The following is a 15854-nucleotide window of genomic DNA, read 5'->3' on the forward strand; positions in this document are numbered from 1 at the left end:
GTAAGCTACTTATTTTCTCTGGGCCTATGGTCACTTTTACCCTTTTAGCGCTAGAGGGCTGTTTGCTATTGTTGTAGTGCCTACATTTCAGCAGTAGAGGGGGATCCAAGATCAGATTTGTCCTCAGATTTGTCCCAAATCTCCAATTGGTATGGTTTTTTTAGCGTAAATTAGGAGAACTACAAAAGATAGTTTGTCCATGCACTCCTGTCCCAAATGCCTCATTCACCGTCACAAGCCTGTGATGGGGAGCTGGAATTCTACCCGTATCTTGGGAGAATCACCATAAAGGTATCAGCTCCTTCAGGCTTATATGCCACACCTATGGCCAGAACACTACAATGCTGTCACACCCCAAGCCCACAATCAGCCAGGTCCAGCAGAGTACCAAGGTAGGACCAAGGTCCACCCTGCTGTGGAGTGCCTAGTGCTGAAATGGATTATTAGCCTATGAGTGCTGCAATCAGCTACAGGCGATGACAGTTGGAATAGAAGTTCTATAGAGACTGGTGCCACATGTCTTACCCTGGCACTGCAGCTTTTCCAGAGCCTCTGTCTGCAAGCAGTACTGTAGATGGGGACTGTTGTGATCTGCCTGGTCAGTGTTATATGTCAGCAGCCCAGAACCAAGTTCCAAGAGAGTGTCTTGTGCTTATTATTCTGTCCTACCCCTATGAATGGAGTGTTGTTCCACACTATGCTATCTGAGGTTTAGGTAGTGTTGGTGAAGGTAGTCCTTTGGCCACCAAGGCTGACACTAGCTTGGGTCACATGAGTCTCATAGTCACGAGGACCTGCACAATCCTGGGGTGCACCCAGGCCCATGCCACAGCTCTTGGTGATGCAAGCAGGAATAAGTCTGACCACCATGGTACAGAACTGTCCCTGGTACTATAGCAAGACTAGAGCTCCACCTGCAAATACATACTGCAGGGGAAAACTGTGCTGCTGGAGGTCAGGGAAAAGGTAGTAAAGAGTCTCTTGATCACAAAGGATAATGCTAAGCACCACTGCACCCAAGTCTCATGGCTATAGGGGCCTACAGTTGGAGGGAAAGAAAGAGGTGGCAGGCCCATTCTATAGCTGGTAATGATGTAAATCAAAACACACACTGGTCCCACCAGAATGCAGGTCTCTGCCTAATGCAGGAGAAGGTTGAGAGGCTCTGTCTATGAGTTTTCACCTTTGATTTTTGCCTGTGCTGTATCTCAGCAAAGCAGCCCTGACACTGAACTCTGAGGCAAAATCTTGTGCTAGTTTTCAAGCCCTGCTTCTGAGAAGATGGAGTCTTGTTCTCCCCTCTGCTGCCTGAGGTTGAAGAAGCAGTGTTAGTATTACTGAATCCAAATCTATGTATTTGACACTTGAAAAGGCTGGATAACTTTAGGACAAATATTTGGAGAAAGATAAAGATTTTTTTGGAAAGTCAGAAAACCAAGAAGGTGGCAGGCTATTGCCAATAAAGACCATCTTAACTCAGTTTACATTTCAAGCTCCTTTTATCTCCAGATAGCGGGGAAAGAAGGAGGCTTAGGTGGAGGAAGAATTGATGACTGGAGTCTCTGAGGTGTTACTCCAGCAGTCTGAGCAACATGTTGTGAACCCCAGCAGCTGGTGTGAACATAAGCACAATGTGGTATAGATGTCTCCATAAAATTGTGATGTCCTTGTAGATTTTGAAAATATTTCAGTTACCTTTGTCTTATCATCACCAATCTTGGAAGAAAATAGACTAGGGAGACTTTGGTGTGTCAATCTTGTACTGCCAACTGTAGATCAACAATTCCTAAATCACTAATAGGGCTGCAAATGATTGGGGAAGATTATATGCTCAAGCAGGCTGAAGCCTATCTAATGTACCTGAATATGATGTGGAGGTGGTGAGGCTAATTTCTCTCTGAACTATTAGTACAACCATAGTAGCAGTACTCTTGCCATGGAGGAGGGATCCTGGGGCACTGCCTGGCACTTGGGTTCACTGTAGCAGGCCTGATACTGGGCTTCAAAGTAAAGGCCTAGGCTTAATTCCTTCTCTATCCTCCCAGTGGAGGCATCTTTCTGCATATTGCTTGGAGCTTCAGGAGAGATGATATAGGCAACTTTCTTTTCTGCCTTTTTCAATGTGCCTTTTATTATAGTAAAACCAGGCACTATGTTCCTCACCTTGCTTCTTGGGATGGTTTTTTGGTACATGAATAGCTGTTCAAGCTGGTGTGACTGTGGGGAGATGATCACTGGAAAATCGGAGCTGCCACCTTGCTCTGCCTCTTTGAAAAAGACCTTTACAATAGACAATATTTTAACACACTGAACAGACTTTATATCACAAAAGAAAACTCTCCAAAAAGAATCTGCTTCTAATGTGTTACAATACAAAATACAAAACACTACCTATAAAGGCTCCATTGTTAAATAGAACATAAATATGATCAAATCTAACTACCTGTTCATGGTACTAGGAGGGACAGAGAGTGATACATATGTGCATATATATGCATATATAATTTTGGTATATATATATCATAAATTATATATATCATTATATATCATCATATAGCAAATATATATAAATGATATATGTATAATTTTGATATATATATATATACACACACCAAAATGAATGCAAGAAATTTAAGTTGAAAAATAAAATCAATTTTTTAAAAAAAATTTAAAGAGAGTAGGAAACTCAGCAGCTAAAGGGCTATTAGAAATAAAACTTAAGGGAGGCTGGAAAGAAAAAGCTATAAAAAATGGCTCTCACCCCAGATGGCTCACATGAGATGTTAGTAAGAATTGCCTCCTCAGTATTCTATAGCCATGACAAGAAGGAGGCCAAGGAGAGAAAACAAAGAGACCGAGAAAAAGCAGCTGCTTTTGCTGCAGCACTAAGAGAAACAGACCCTAGGTCGGGTTCTTGGGGCCCCAAGAAGAACTCGATGACTGCATTCATCTGCTACCACTGTTAAAAGCCAGGCCACCTCAAGAGGAACTGCCCTAAGAAGCCCCCTGGGCCATGCCCTGAATGCAAAGGTGACCACTGGAGATTGGTCTGCCCTCTGAGGTGGAGGCCCCAGAGCTCAGACTCAGCTTACCAGTTAGTCCAACAGGAAGAGGGGGCCCGGGGTATACTCTGCCTTCTCCTTCTGGCCAGACTGTCATCTCCATGGAGGAGCCCCGAGTAATCATGACTCTAGAGGAAAAAGAAAACAGCCTGTGGCTAGACACAAGTGCAAGTCTCTCAGTCCTTCTTTTCAATCCTGGCCTTCCTTCCAGCCATCACACCTCAGTGAAAGGAGTCACTGGTGAGGAGGTAATACACTATTTTTCACAACCCTTAGGCTATAACTACTTGTTAGATCTTTCTTCCATATCTCTGTCTTCCTAAGAAACCACCTTGAAGATACCATCATGTATTACAGCAGCCATTGATATTTTCCTATTAATCTGTCCATAACTCTGTAATGCTTGTATTGTTCCTATGCTATTTTGTAAATGGATGTATGTTTATTACTATGTGTTTCCTACAATAACCATTGAGAATAGTCTACGATTATTCAATTGGTCACTCATGTATAGCTCTATTTATTTTCTTTAGAAACCACTTTGAAGATACCAAAGTATAGTACAACAACCATTGATAATCTCCTACCACTTTTGTCTATAACTCACTATTATTTGTCTACTTGTTTTCCTGAGAAACTATCTTGTAGATAACAATATGTAAAACAGCCATTGATAATTTCCTACCACTTTGTCTGTAATTCGGTAAGCCCCTCTATTACTATGTTATCCTTATTTTATTCTTTAAAATAAAAAAAGGAATAAAACTTAATGCAATGTACTGGCCTTATTTGGATTTTGACTCAAGCCAACTATAAAAAAAACTTTAATATAATTCAAGAAATTTATAAACCAATTAAATGCAAAATGCTTTAAAGCAAATATTAATATTTTAAACATGAAAATGGGTCATGATGGGTTTTTTAAGTCTTTATTGTTAGAAATATCCATTGGACTAAGGTTATAGATGAAATAAGACAGGGGCCTGTGTTATTTTCACAAATGACAGATACATGGAGGTTCATCATACTCTCTAAAATTTTCCATAGAGAAAGATACAAAATTGTGCTACCTTTCCTGACTTCCCCCAGCTTTCATTTTATCACTATGACTAACCAAGTCCTTTGCAACCTTTTTTTAAAATCAGAATTGACCTTTTTGTTAAATGTTGGGGTTTCTTAGGGTTTGTTCTCATTTCCTGGATCATCCTTTCTTTGTCTTGAGTATTTTTATCTTATAATATATGAATGTATTAGTCAAAAAATTTCTAAATTAGCTTGAGGGAAAAAAGGGAAGGGAAAATCTATTGACTCATACATCTGGGAAGAATACAGAATCAAGATCATAGTTACAGCGAGCAAGACATCACTCTTAGACTTCATAACACTAGGCTTCTGTCTCTCCATGCTTTAAGCAGATATGTCTCCATTCTGTATACAGTTCTGTCCATGAGACAGGAGAGATGATGAACACTATCAGCCTCACAATTACATTCACTTAGGATATTTTTTCTCTTCAAGTCAACTGTTACCCTAAAGTACCTTCAATTTAGATATTCCATATTTTATTGAGAACTAATGTATAATGATTAAATTCTGAAGGAGAAGAAATATCTTGGGGAGGTTTATTAAGCAATACTTCATTGTTTCTAGTATGGCTTAAAGATACACACACTAATTTGTATCTTTCTAACAGTACGATGGGTACGGAAATGTCTTACTCTCAGGAGGCTGAGCCAGGAGGTTCACAAGTTTGAGGGCAGCCTGAGCTACATAGTGAGCCCAAAGCCAGGCTGAACTACATACATAGTGAAATCCTATCTCAAAAAACAAACAAAAAAAAAAAACTTCAGAAAAACAAAAACAAAAGAGCAGAAGTCGAGTTTGGACATTCATGCCACACTCACAGAAGCCATTTACTAAGCTATTTTAGTGAAAGGCTACTTGGATATTTCCAAACAATTTGAATCCTTACTGTGCTCCAGAAAGATGACGGGTGGTAATGGCTTCACCAACACAGAATCTAATATTATTCTTATGGAGAGAATGCAGAATGGCACTACCCACTATCCAGACACACACAATGAGGTCCCTTTTCCTAAGACTGAGGAAGTTAAGAATTGTATCTCAAATGCTGATTAGCCAGCTCAACACTGTGCAGTAAATAAAACCAGAGTCAGGTGAAACTTTTAGCACCTCATGTCTAGGAGGAAATAGCAAAATAAATTCTGATCTCCATTCTTACTACCAATAAAGCAAGAATCAACCAGGCTTTCATATTCAGTCAACTCTTCTAAAGGGTATATGGCAGTAAACCTATTTCCACTAATAGATGCCTTGTATTTTTCCTTTGTGGATGATAAAGATTGTTCTCTAATCAGAAATTTTAGGACCACCTGTGTCCAGCTTTGATGGTAACTGTGAAGGGAGTGCATCTGTAATGAGGATTAAACAAGAACCAGATGATGAGAGCTATTACCCAGAGAGCTATTACCCTGCATTTGCCATTGTTGGTGTGAATTCAGGTGGATAGTCCTTTCTCTACAGGACTGGTGCTCAAGGTACAATAGCTTTGTCAGGCGCTGTAGTGACATATTTTTCCAACATCTGAGTTCCTTTCCTCCTGTCAATGCTTTAGTGGAATCATAGAAATCACATGGTGACCTGTGATCATCTAAAAGTTATAGATATTCAATCCTAGAATACATTCCAGAAAATATATCAAGCTCTACTTTATGAAGCATTTCTATTGGATCCTCAAGGCCTTCCAAAATATGTTTTTCATGTATCTATTGACCATTTATAGTTCTTCCTCTTTTTTAATTTTAAAATATATTTCAGTTTTTGAACTAGCTTTCACATGGCTGAAGTATCAGGCATGGTATCATGAGTTAACTCCATAGCTGTGTTAAGTGCCCAACTGTGACAAACTGATATTTTTGCATCATTATGCACTCATACATTCAGATATAGTTGATGTGTTTTTAAATTTTTTTATTTTTACTAATACCATTGCACTACACAATGGTTGCATTCTACATGTGAAGTTGGAGCATATACATAAAACATCTTATTTCCTTTATCCCATCCTGCTTTATCTCCCTTTTCTCCCCTCTTCCTCCATCTCTTAGCTCTCTTATATTTTGCAAAAGACTTATCTTCCTATTACCTATTATCTATTATTTTACTCTTTATTTATAATATGCATTCCTCTTATAAGAGAAATGATATGTTATTTAAGTTTGTGTGTCTGATTTATTTTACTTAACATTATGGTCTGAAGGTACATTCATTTTCCTACAAATGACTCAAGTTTATCCCTCTTTATGGAAGAATAGTACTCCACATTTATTTATTTATAAATACCACATTTTCTTTATATTTATACCACATTTTCTTTATATATATTTATTTATAAATACCACATTTTCTTTGCCCATGCATCTGTTGATGGACAAATAAGCCACTTCCAAGTTTAGCTATTGCAAATTGTACTGCTATAAACACGGATATGCATGTCTCACTATAATACTATACCTTTAACTCTTTGGAGAAGATACCTAAAAAGGGAATAGCTGGGTCAAATTGAATTTCTATTTTTTGTTTTTTGAGGAATCTCTGTAATGATTTCTGTAGTGGTTGTATCAGTTTACATTCCTAACAATGAAGAAGGGTTGTTTTCTCCCTACAGCCTCACCAATCCTGTAGAGAAAGGACTGTTATTGCTTGATTTCTTGATGGTAGCCATTTTTTTCTTCAATGAGATGAAATCTCAGGGTTAATCTGTTTCTTGATTGGTCAGTGATGTTGAACATTTTTCATGTATTTCTTGGCCATTTGTATTTCTGCATCTGAGAAATGTCTATTCATTTCAGATGCCCATTTTTAAAATTGGGTCTTTAAATTTGGAGATGCTAAATATTTGTTCTTTGCATATTCTATATATCAGTCCTTTGTCTGAGGAGAAGCTGGCAAAATATTTTTTCATTCTGAGGATGTGTCTTCACTCTGTGGCTGGTTTCCTTTGCTGTGGTTTTTAGTATGATGTAATCCCATTTGTTGAGTCTTAGTATTAGTTCTTGTACAACCAAGTTTTTGTTCACAAAGTGTAGGGAGTGGCTAAAGCTTGAAATTGATCACATGTGTGAGGGCAAGGCAAGCCATGTAAACAAGCTGCCTGAGTTCAGGGAACACCAAGTCCTGAGACAATCCAAGCAATGGGTTGCTAGGCAAAGGGGAGTCATGTGACACCAACCTGCCAAAGCATGCTACAGTGGTTGAGCAGTTCCTTTCCTCCTATCCAGACAGAGGGCTCCACCTAACCTTAGCTATCTGTCAGTTACCTTTATTTCTCCATCCTCTCACAGTCCTTCCCTCCTCCCTGCCTCCAAACTTCAAAAGCCGCATAGGCCTTGCAAGAAAGTCTTTGCCTACACTTATGTCTTCAAGAGTTTTATCTCTTTTGTGTTCCAGCAGATTGTTTCTGTTTTAATGTTTAAATCTTGGGGCAACTCACTTGGGCCCCCTTCTGTCCTTCTCTCAGACAGAAGCCTTCTTTCCCTCAATAAATATATTCTGCTCTTAACCTCCATTGTTCCTAAAATTCATTCTTCAATTTTAGAGAACACTGACTTGTCCCAGATATCTCTCAGATTGGGAGTTTCTTTCCCCTATATTATTTGGAGGTCTTCCACTGAGATCATTAGACAGAGACTTAAAACTATACACCTACCCAAGATGAAAATGCCTGGTGTCTATAGAGGGCCTTTAGATAGACCCTCTGGACAGTATCTCTGACTGCCAATCAACAACTACAACCCCCTTCAGCCTAAAGAAGCCAGAGCAGTCATCACCCATTATTCCCTCATGGCAGTTCAGGTTACTTCTTCAGAGGGGGGAATGTTGTGAGCAACTGAATAGAAATATGATAGTCAGTCAGACAAGGCTAGGCCCTCAAAGAAGCCAGTATGGAAGACAAGATACCTTCCAACTGTGAGAGAAACAGGCACTTCTGCTGTGGGCCAGACCTCAAGAAAAAAAGATGAAACAAATGTGTCCACATACTTCCCTGGACATCTAGGATTGATATTCTAAATAGGTAGCAATCACCTTGAAAAAGCCAGGAAGAACCACTAACCCAACCCACTACAGGAAAAGCCCCTGTTTTGTATTCATGCCTGCTTGCTATGTGACTTGCTTCTCCATTTGATTCTGATTTAATCAATTTTACCTAAACAATTACACTTGTAACCTTATTGATTGACCATAGTTTTGTCCCACCTCATGCCCACCTAGCAAGTTCCCATGTTTTCCACCTTGGACTCACCTCACCTCATGGTTTTGCTCTATAAAAGCCCCTAAAAAAGACAGGTTCCTGGGCAACCCACTAAGACCCCCTTCAGTCCCTCTCTTGGAGAGAAGCTTTCTTTCCTTCAATAAATATATTCTGCTCTTAAAAAAAAATCTTGATCAGTTTTGATTTCAGTTTAGTGCATGGTGAGATATATGGGTCTAGGTTCATTTTCTGGCATATGAATGGCCAGTTTTTCCAGCACCATTTGTTAAAGAGGCTACCTTTCCTTCAGCTAAGAATTTGGGCCCTTTGACAAAGATAACACACGAGTTTGACTGGAGTTATTTCTGTACCTTCTATCCTGTTTCATTGATCCACAAGTCTTTTTTTTGGAGGGGTTGTTGTTGTTTTTTTGGTTTTTGCCAATACCAGAGTCTCAAGTGCTCATAGGTGGGGCTTTTGGGAGTGACTGGATCATGTGTGTAATACTAGATTAGGACACTGATTGGTTTAGCATAGTTCTGGATGTGGATGATGGGTTTACTGAAGGGAAAAGACCCACCATGAGTGTAGGTGTCACAAACCAATAGGCCTGCAGCCTAGATGAAATAAAAAAGGAAATAAGGAAGCCACACTGCTTCCAACCCGCCATTCCATGAACTGTTTCTCATCTCCCATGCCCCTTCATTGGCCTTGAAGCCAGCCAGTTATAAACCAAAACCTCTACAAACTGTAAGTGAAAATAAACCTTCATTCCTTTAACTTGTAGGTGTTGGATATTTTGCCCCAGCAATAAGAAAGTAACTAAGACAGACTTTGCTGCTGGAGAAAAGGGGTCATTGCTGTGACTGTATCTGACATTGAGGTCCAGAAGCCCTGGAAACTTTTGGAGGCATTTTGTTGCCTTGTCTTATGTTTTTGCTGTTTTTTTGGTTTTGTGTTTTGTTTTGTTTTGTGCTGAGGTTTTTGGCTGTTTATAGTGCAGTAACTTTATTGGTAGCGTAGAGAGCCCTTTAGTTAGTGTCTGCTTTTCAGTGATGCACTCTGGGTGTGACTAACTATAGGCCTTTGCCTCTGTCTGACCACACTGTTAATTTGGGTGGTGAGGGATACAGTATAATTGGCCCAGCAACTAGTTCTCTAGGAATAGAATGTGTGGCTGATTAACTAATGGTCAACTTGTAACACCCAGCTGAACTGAGTCAGCATGGTGCTGGGTATGAAAGGCCCACCTGAAGACTGTTACCAACAGTGTAAAAGGAGAACTGGAGGGTAAGATGGTGTGCTGTTGATTTTCCTGGGGAAGCCTGTCATGCTGGTTTTACTGATAAGAACTCAGCTATTTCCATTGTCGGAGGAGTTTGAATCCTTTCTGTCACTGAGGATGGCTGTGGTCCTTTGTGGGGGGGAGCTCTGCTCCTTACCTTGAGTATCTCTTCCTGGCTCCAGTGCAGGTCCCTCAGCCTGCTGGCACAGATCCTTTATCCCACTGGCACAGACTTTCTAGCTTCCACCACTGACCTTTGGGCCTTCCCAGTGCAGATCCTTGATACAGACTTGCATGAGACATTGTCGTGGGCTCTAGGCCTCCCATTGCATGACATTGCCATGGGTTCTAGGTCTTCAGATGGACTCGTGGACATTGCCGTGGGATCCAGGCCCTCAGCTGGATTCTTGGGTCTCTAGTGTGTGGACAGATCTCCTCCACTTTTTTGACTTTGACTTTTTGGGTGAATATTATCAAATAAGCCTATAAATTATGTGTCCTGTATTAAGTCTATTCCTTTGAAAACCTTGACTACAACAGACTACAATATTGTTAGTGGCACAAAGGTTATCAGAATACTGGCATACAGAGAACACTTGTTAATAGCAACCTCTATTCCACCCTAGCAATAGCAACTAAATCAGCAACAATAATAGTGTCTAAACCATACACTGCCCTGGGAAAGTGCAGGTAAACCTCAGGCAAACACTTGAGCTAAACCTACAGGGAACAGGTCAAAACACACTATTACAATTATAGTACTTAAAATAATATCTATACAATGCTCTTTTGTGCCAGTAATCTACACCAGGGATGTGGGCCTCCATCCTCCATGGCCACCACCAACCTGCAGAGTGATAGATAATCACAAAGTTATTATCAAAATTCAGCATTTTAAAATAATTTTTCTGTTGTAAATTTTTTACGAGTTCCAGAGTTTCTCAAAAAGATGATTCTCTAATAGTTTTGTCAGCTTGTTCATTGCTTTTGTCTATCTACAGAGTTTTCAAGTTTCATACTGTGAGACTTTTGCTGACATCTACACATCACGTATTTTTATGTGCTTCAGCCTTGCCTAAAACTCTTTTCCCAGCCTGGAATGCATAGAAAGAAGTACATTTTTTTTCTATCACTGAAGCAATCAAAATAATGACCTGCTGATTCCAAAGCAGGGTCAAAGAGCAATTGCAAAAGGTCAGCAAAGATACCATCAGCAAAATAACATCTCTTTTAATGGCAACATTTCCTAAACCACTGGCCTTGCAATTGCCAAGGCTTCAACGACAGAGGCAGTGTTTGGTGAGGTTGAATTTAGATATTTTGCCACTTGGAATTTGGCCTAGGCAAGTCACTTAAGTTCGCTAAGGCCAGTTCTTTACCTGTAAAATAAGGGATAAGATAGTTACAGAATTGTGGTAAAGATTTAAAACGGGTTGTCATATGTAAAATATTTGGCACTCATGATTCGATTTAATTTTTAAATTTGGTTGTTTTTTTGTTTGTTTGTTTTTCTGGTACCAGGAATCGAACTCACGACCTTGAGCTTGCCAGGCAGGCGCTGTGCCGCTGAGCTAAATCCCCAGCCCTAAACTTGGCTCTTGATCACATTAGAATACATTGCTTTTTTTTTTTTTTTATTAATTTCATTCTTTTTTTAAGAAAGTGCCACTGGCTTCCTCTGAAGAAAGCGTTTAGGGGCTGCCGTGTGGTTTACAGGGAGCTTACTGTGGTGTTCCTAACAAGCGCATTAATTTTACTTAGTTGTGTAGTTACTTGTGTTGGCTTTGCGGGTAGGAGGGCTCTAAACCGCCCCCTCCTCCCAGATGCCGTCCGGCATCGCCGGGGCGTCCGCCGCCACACCCACCCACGACACTCGCACACCTGCGCGTCGGGCGGGTCGCGCGAAGCCTCCGGGTGGGGCTGAGGGGGAGGAGCGCTGGGCGGCGCAGAGCCGTCTGGGAGTCGTAGTCTGCGGCGGCGGAGTCGCTCGAGGGCGCCGGCTTGGCTCGCCCGGAACTCAATCACCCGCCGGCCCCCGCGGCGTAGGTCATCGCCTCTTCCTGTTTCGGGGACCAGTAGCTCTGCGGCCGCTAATTGCGAGGCTGTGGGCAGGGGTCCTCATCCTCTCGCCCGGTTCTCCGAGCTTGAGGGTTCGGTCGGCTCGGGTAGAGCAATCTCTCCGTGGCCTTGCGGACGCGCCCCGCGGGAGAGGAAGGCGCGGGCCGCGGCGGGAGGGGCTGAGCGTGCGGGCAGCGGGCTGTCACCCGGGCTGGCTCTGCCGCGGAGCGCGCCGGACTGGAGCTCCGCGGGACAGCGGTGAGGCCGAAGCCGCGGGCGCGGAGACTGCCCCGGAGCGGCGGCGACGCGCGCTTCCCCGGGCTCGAGTGCGGTAAAGTGGGGAGTCCGAGGGGTGAGGCAGCCTTAGGCAAAGGTGAGCACCCCGAACCCCGGCTGAGGGTGGAGAATTGGGGAATGGCAGGAATAGAACGCCGAGTGAGGAAGCGCTTGAGGGAGGAAGCCCGTTTGCGCTTGAGCTGGGACCCCAGGTGGGCCAGCTTTTCTTTCACACTGCTCAGCTGTGTGTGTCTTGATCGTGGGTGGCATGGTATGATAGCTGTCTTAGAGTGCCGGGACCTTGAGGGCGGCTAGTCAAGCCCGTTCTCCTCCTTTTAAATGAGAAAATTGAGGTCCATCGATTAGAGAAGCCCCGTCATCACGAGAAACCCCGTCAGTTTGTGGCCAACTTGGCCGAAACCACATTGCCCTGATACCTTAATCCATTGGTGAGATCATTAGATATGCAAACCCTAACATGTATTTCTTCCTTTTCATTTGTTTTTTCTTTTTTATGTCCTGGGACCTGACAACAGCCTGATAGATAATAGGCAAAGGCTGAAAGTTTTTAAGCTTTTCAATAAGTCAAAGGTATCCTTGTCATAGCTTGGAGAAAAATCTGGCTCACAAACTATTTTCATACTAGGGTAAAAGATTGATAGCAAAGATGTCGCCTACAGTTTTTAATGCCTCTAACATAATAAAACCTACTCCCGATTTATGCCCACTAGAATTCTGAGAACAATTAACCTTACATTTCTTCTCACAGCCTTACATACTGCATATCTGTTACACACATAAATAATATGCTGTTGATTGATTTTATGATACCCTAAATGTTTACAATGAAAAATAAATGCAGCATGAGAAATTGGGTTACTAATGTGAATTAAAAAATTAAAATAATAGTTTTTAGTATTTTTTAAAGGGATGTGTTGGCATAAAGGTTTTAAAAAATCGAGAGATATTTCTAGGCCTGCATGTCACACTGCACTTAAATTTCATTTCTTTGCTAGTATTTTTTCTTCCTTACTGCCTTAACAAAATTTAAGAACACTTAGTTTACCGGGTATGGGGAGAAAGATTCTTTGGTAATACAGTATAGCTCTAAACCACATTGACCTGCAGTACTGTCAGATACTGCAGTAATGCAGTACCTAATATACTTGACCTGCAGTACCTGCAGTACTAACTGCCCTTCAAGCGTTAATTGATCAAGTGTTACATCAAAATTAGATTACTCTAGCTCCTATTAGCTGACCAATAAATTATTCATAAGGAAGGAATATAGATAGGTTTGCTAGTGGACTTTATGCAGTTACAGACTTGTACATTAAAAAAAAAAGATGTACCTACCATAGCTTCTCCCACCAGACTGCTTTTTTTTATGGTATGGTTCCTTTTTTTTATATTGGCATATTACAGAAGTGGGTAAATGACCATATTTCACCTGCTGATAGATATGTTTTCTCTTTACAGAGTTTTGTTGGAACACAGCCACGCGTACTCATTTACATATTGCCTTTCCCATAAAAGACAGAGCTACAGAGGTGTGGCTGGAAAAGCCTGAAATATTTACTGTCTGGCCCTTTACAGAAAAAATTTGTCAACACCTGGCCTAATACACTGAAAATAAATAAAGTATCTGAAAGTCTGTAACATATGCAAGTATATTAGGTAATATTAATTTTCAGTCTCTGAGAAAGAACATGTAAATACTCACACATTAGATCCACACTCACATTTGTTCAGGCACAAGCCCATATATTCTTCTGCAAATTGATGGAAGCATTTGGCATAGATACTATAGATTTGTTTTTGCAAAAAATTGTAAAAGAAAGTTTCTGAGCCTTGTATGGAAAGAGCTGTTATTGTTTGAGGTACAGTGATAATCATAGTGAACCTTTAAAAGAATGTCACGCTGACTTTCTGTGGTTGCTTTTTGTGTACTTTTTATGGAGCTATGCCTCAGCAAGGCACTAACATTTAAAAAAACTTGGAATTATTAAATCAGGTAAGGTCTTGATTCTCTTTTGGACCTGTCTCAGTCTGTTTGTGCTGCTCTAACAAAATATTTGAAGCTGGGTAATTTATAAAAAGCAGATTTATAGCTGGGCATAATGGCCTATGCTTGTAATCTTAGCACTGTGGGAGGCTGAGGTAGGAAGGTTGCCAGTTCAAGTACCATCTGGGCAATTTAGTAAGACCCTTTCTCATAACAAAGGTTAGAGGTGTAGCTCAGTATGGAAAGCCCTGAGTTCAGTTTCCAAGATCACAAAACAAAAACAACAACAAAACCAAATTTATATTTGTCAATTCTGAAAGCTGGAAAGTTCCAGCTTAACTTGCATTTGGATTTGATGTTGCGGAGGGCCCTATCTGTACTTCAAAGATGACGCCTTCTTACTGTGCTCTCACACACACAGTAGAAATTTCAGAAAGGCAAAAGAGATCAAGGTAGTTCCCTTCAGTCCTCTATAAAGTTGATAATCCCACGCATAAGCATAACATTCAAGGTTATGATTCAAGGTGTGAATTTTGGAAGGAACAGAAAGCATTAGCAGGACCCCATGTTAAAACTAGTCTTAAACAGTTAGGGAGTCATTATTAAATGACCTAGGTGTGCTCTAACAGATTTGCATTTGAGACTTTGTTTTAAAGCTCAGAGATTAAGGTAATAGAAGTAAATATGTCTGTTTATGCCATGTTTAACTCCCACCAAATTATGTAAATGTTTTGACTATGGCAAACTAATGCTGGAGGAGCATTTTGTATTTTAATCATCAGTAGAGTATTTTGCTTTATAATCTATGCAATATTAGCTGTAGCACTCTTAAATCACCTTTCAGCCTAGTTCATCAAACTGCAGAATATTGTATGGTTTTATTCATCGGCACATTCAAAAAGGCATTTAATTGCTTTGAAACAATTTTCTAGGTGAATTTGAAATTCAGGCTAATTGAAGAAACTGAAAATTACCAATTTCCTTATGAATTTTTATATTCACTTAAACATTACACTTTGATTTTTTTCAAAAAGGTACCAGGTAATTTGGATTCCTCATTCATTATTTTAAATCATTGAAGTTTTCTGCTTCTTTGGAATATAGAGATAATTTTACTATTGCCACAAAATTTCAGATGTTTTAAAATAAATATATGTGACTAAACTAGGACGTATAAATTCCTCAAAGCCTTCACGCTTTCCCCAATCTTAATTAGCACTTTTTGGTAAGGCTGAAATCCAAGGATCTTTCTAAATTTCCTCTTTTTTGGTTCCTAGCTTCCGACCTAGTTAAAATACTGGTCTCCATGACTTACAAGCATCCTCTCTCTTGGAATTCAGCCATATTCTTAATATACCAGTAATTTAGGAATCAGTATTTCAGACTATTGGTTTACAAAGGAAATAACCACGCACAGTCATATATTTCTTCCATTGTTTAACCAGATATCTTTTTCTGTTACTCTGAGTTGGCTGTGGGCCTTTGCCCTGTTTTACTGCCACTAGAAGGGATGTTACTGGCTAGGGAAATAACTAGCCTGTGAGTGTAAGACTTTATGCCATTCTGGTTTTGGGGTGCCAGTAGCACTACCCCAATTATAACAACCGGTTGAACAAGATAGACCATGGGGAGAGGCAGGGATCTCTCTTAGAAAGTTCTTGTAGAACCTTCGAAAGAAATGATGGTGGCCTGATTCTGGATATATTTGAAAGCAAAGCCAATAATATTTCCTAATGGATTGAATGCAGATGGTAAGAAGAAGTAGTACTGGGTGACTCCAGGAATTTTGACCTAAGCAACTTCAAGGGTATAGATTCCATCAATTGAAAACAAGATAACAATGAATGGGTAGTTTTTTTAGAAAGGAAATAAAAAGTTGTGGGCATGTTAGGCTTG

The 15854-nt window shown here is 40.4% G+C and overlaps 1 protein-coding gene across 2 annotated transcripts in view; it reads left to right on the plus strand.

Moving 5' to 3' along the window:
* The first annotated feature begins 11671 nt into the window (after nt 1–11671).
* The window catches only part of Slc38a9 (solute carrier family 38, member 9), an 89364-nt gene continuing 85181 nt past the window's right edge, over nt 11672–15854 (plus strand). Inside the window, exon 1 of one of the 2 annotated variants that reach the window (XM_005392695.1) lies at nt 11672–12050. The gene's annotated coding sequence lies outside the window, so the exon portion shown is untranslated. The remainder of the gene's footprint in view (nt 12051–15854) is intronic. The other variant, XM_013518400.1, reaches the window with a different exon arrangement.

This window comes from Chinchilla lanigera, unplaced genomic scaffold (genome assembly GCF_000276665.1).
Source record: "Chinchilla lanigera isolate Chin_1 unplaced genomic scaffold, ChiLan1.0 scaffold00045, whole genome shotgun sequence".
NCBI lineage: Eukaryota > Metazoa > Chordata > Mammalia > Rodentia > Chinchillidae > Chinchilla > Chinchilla lanigera.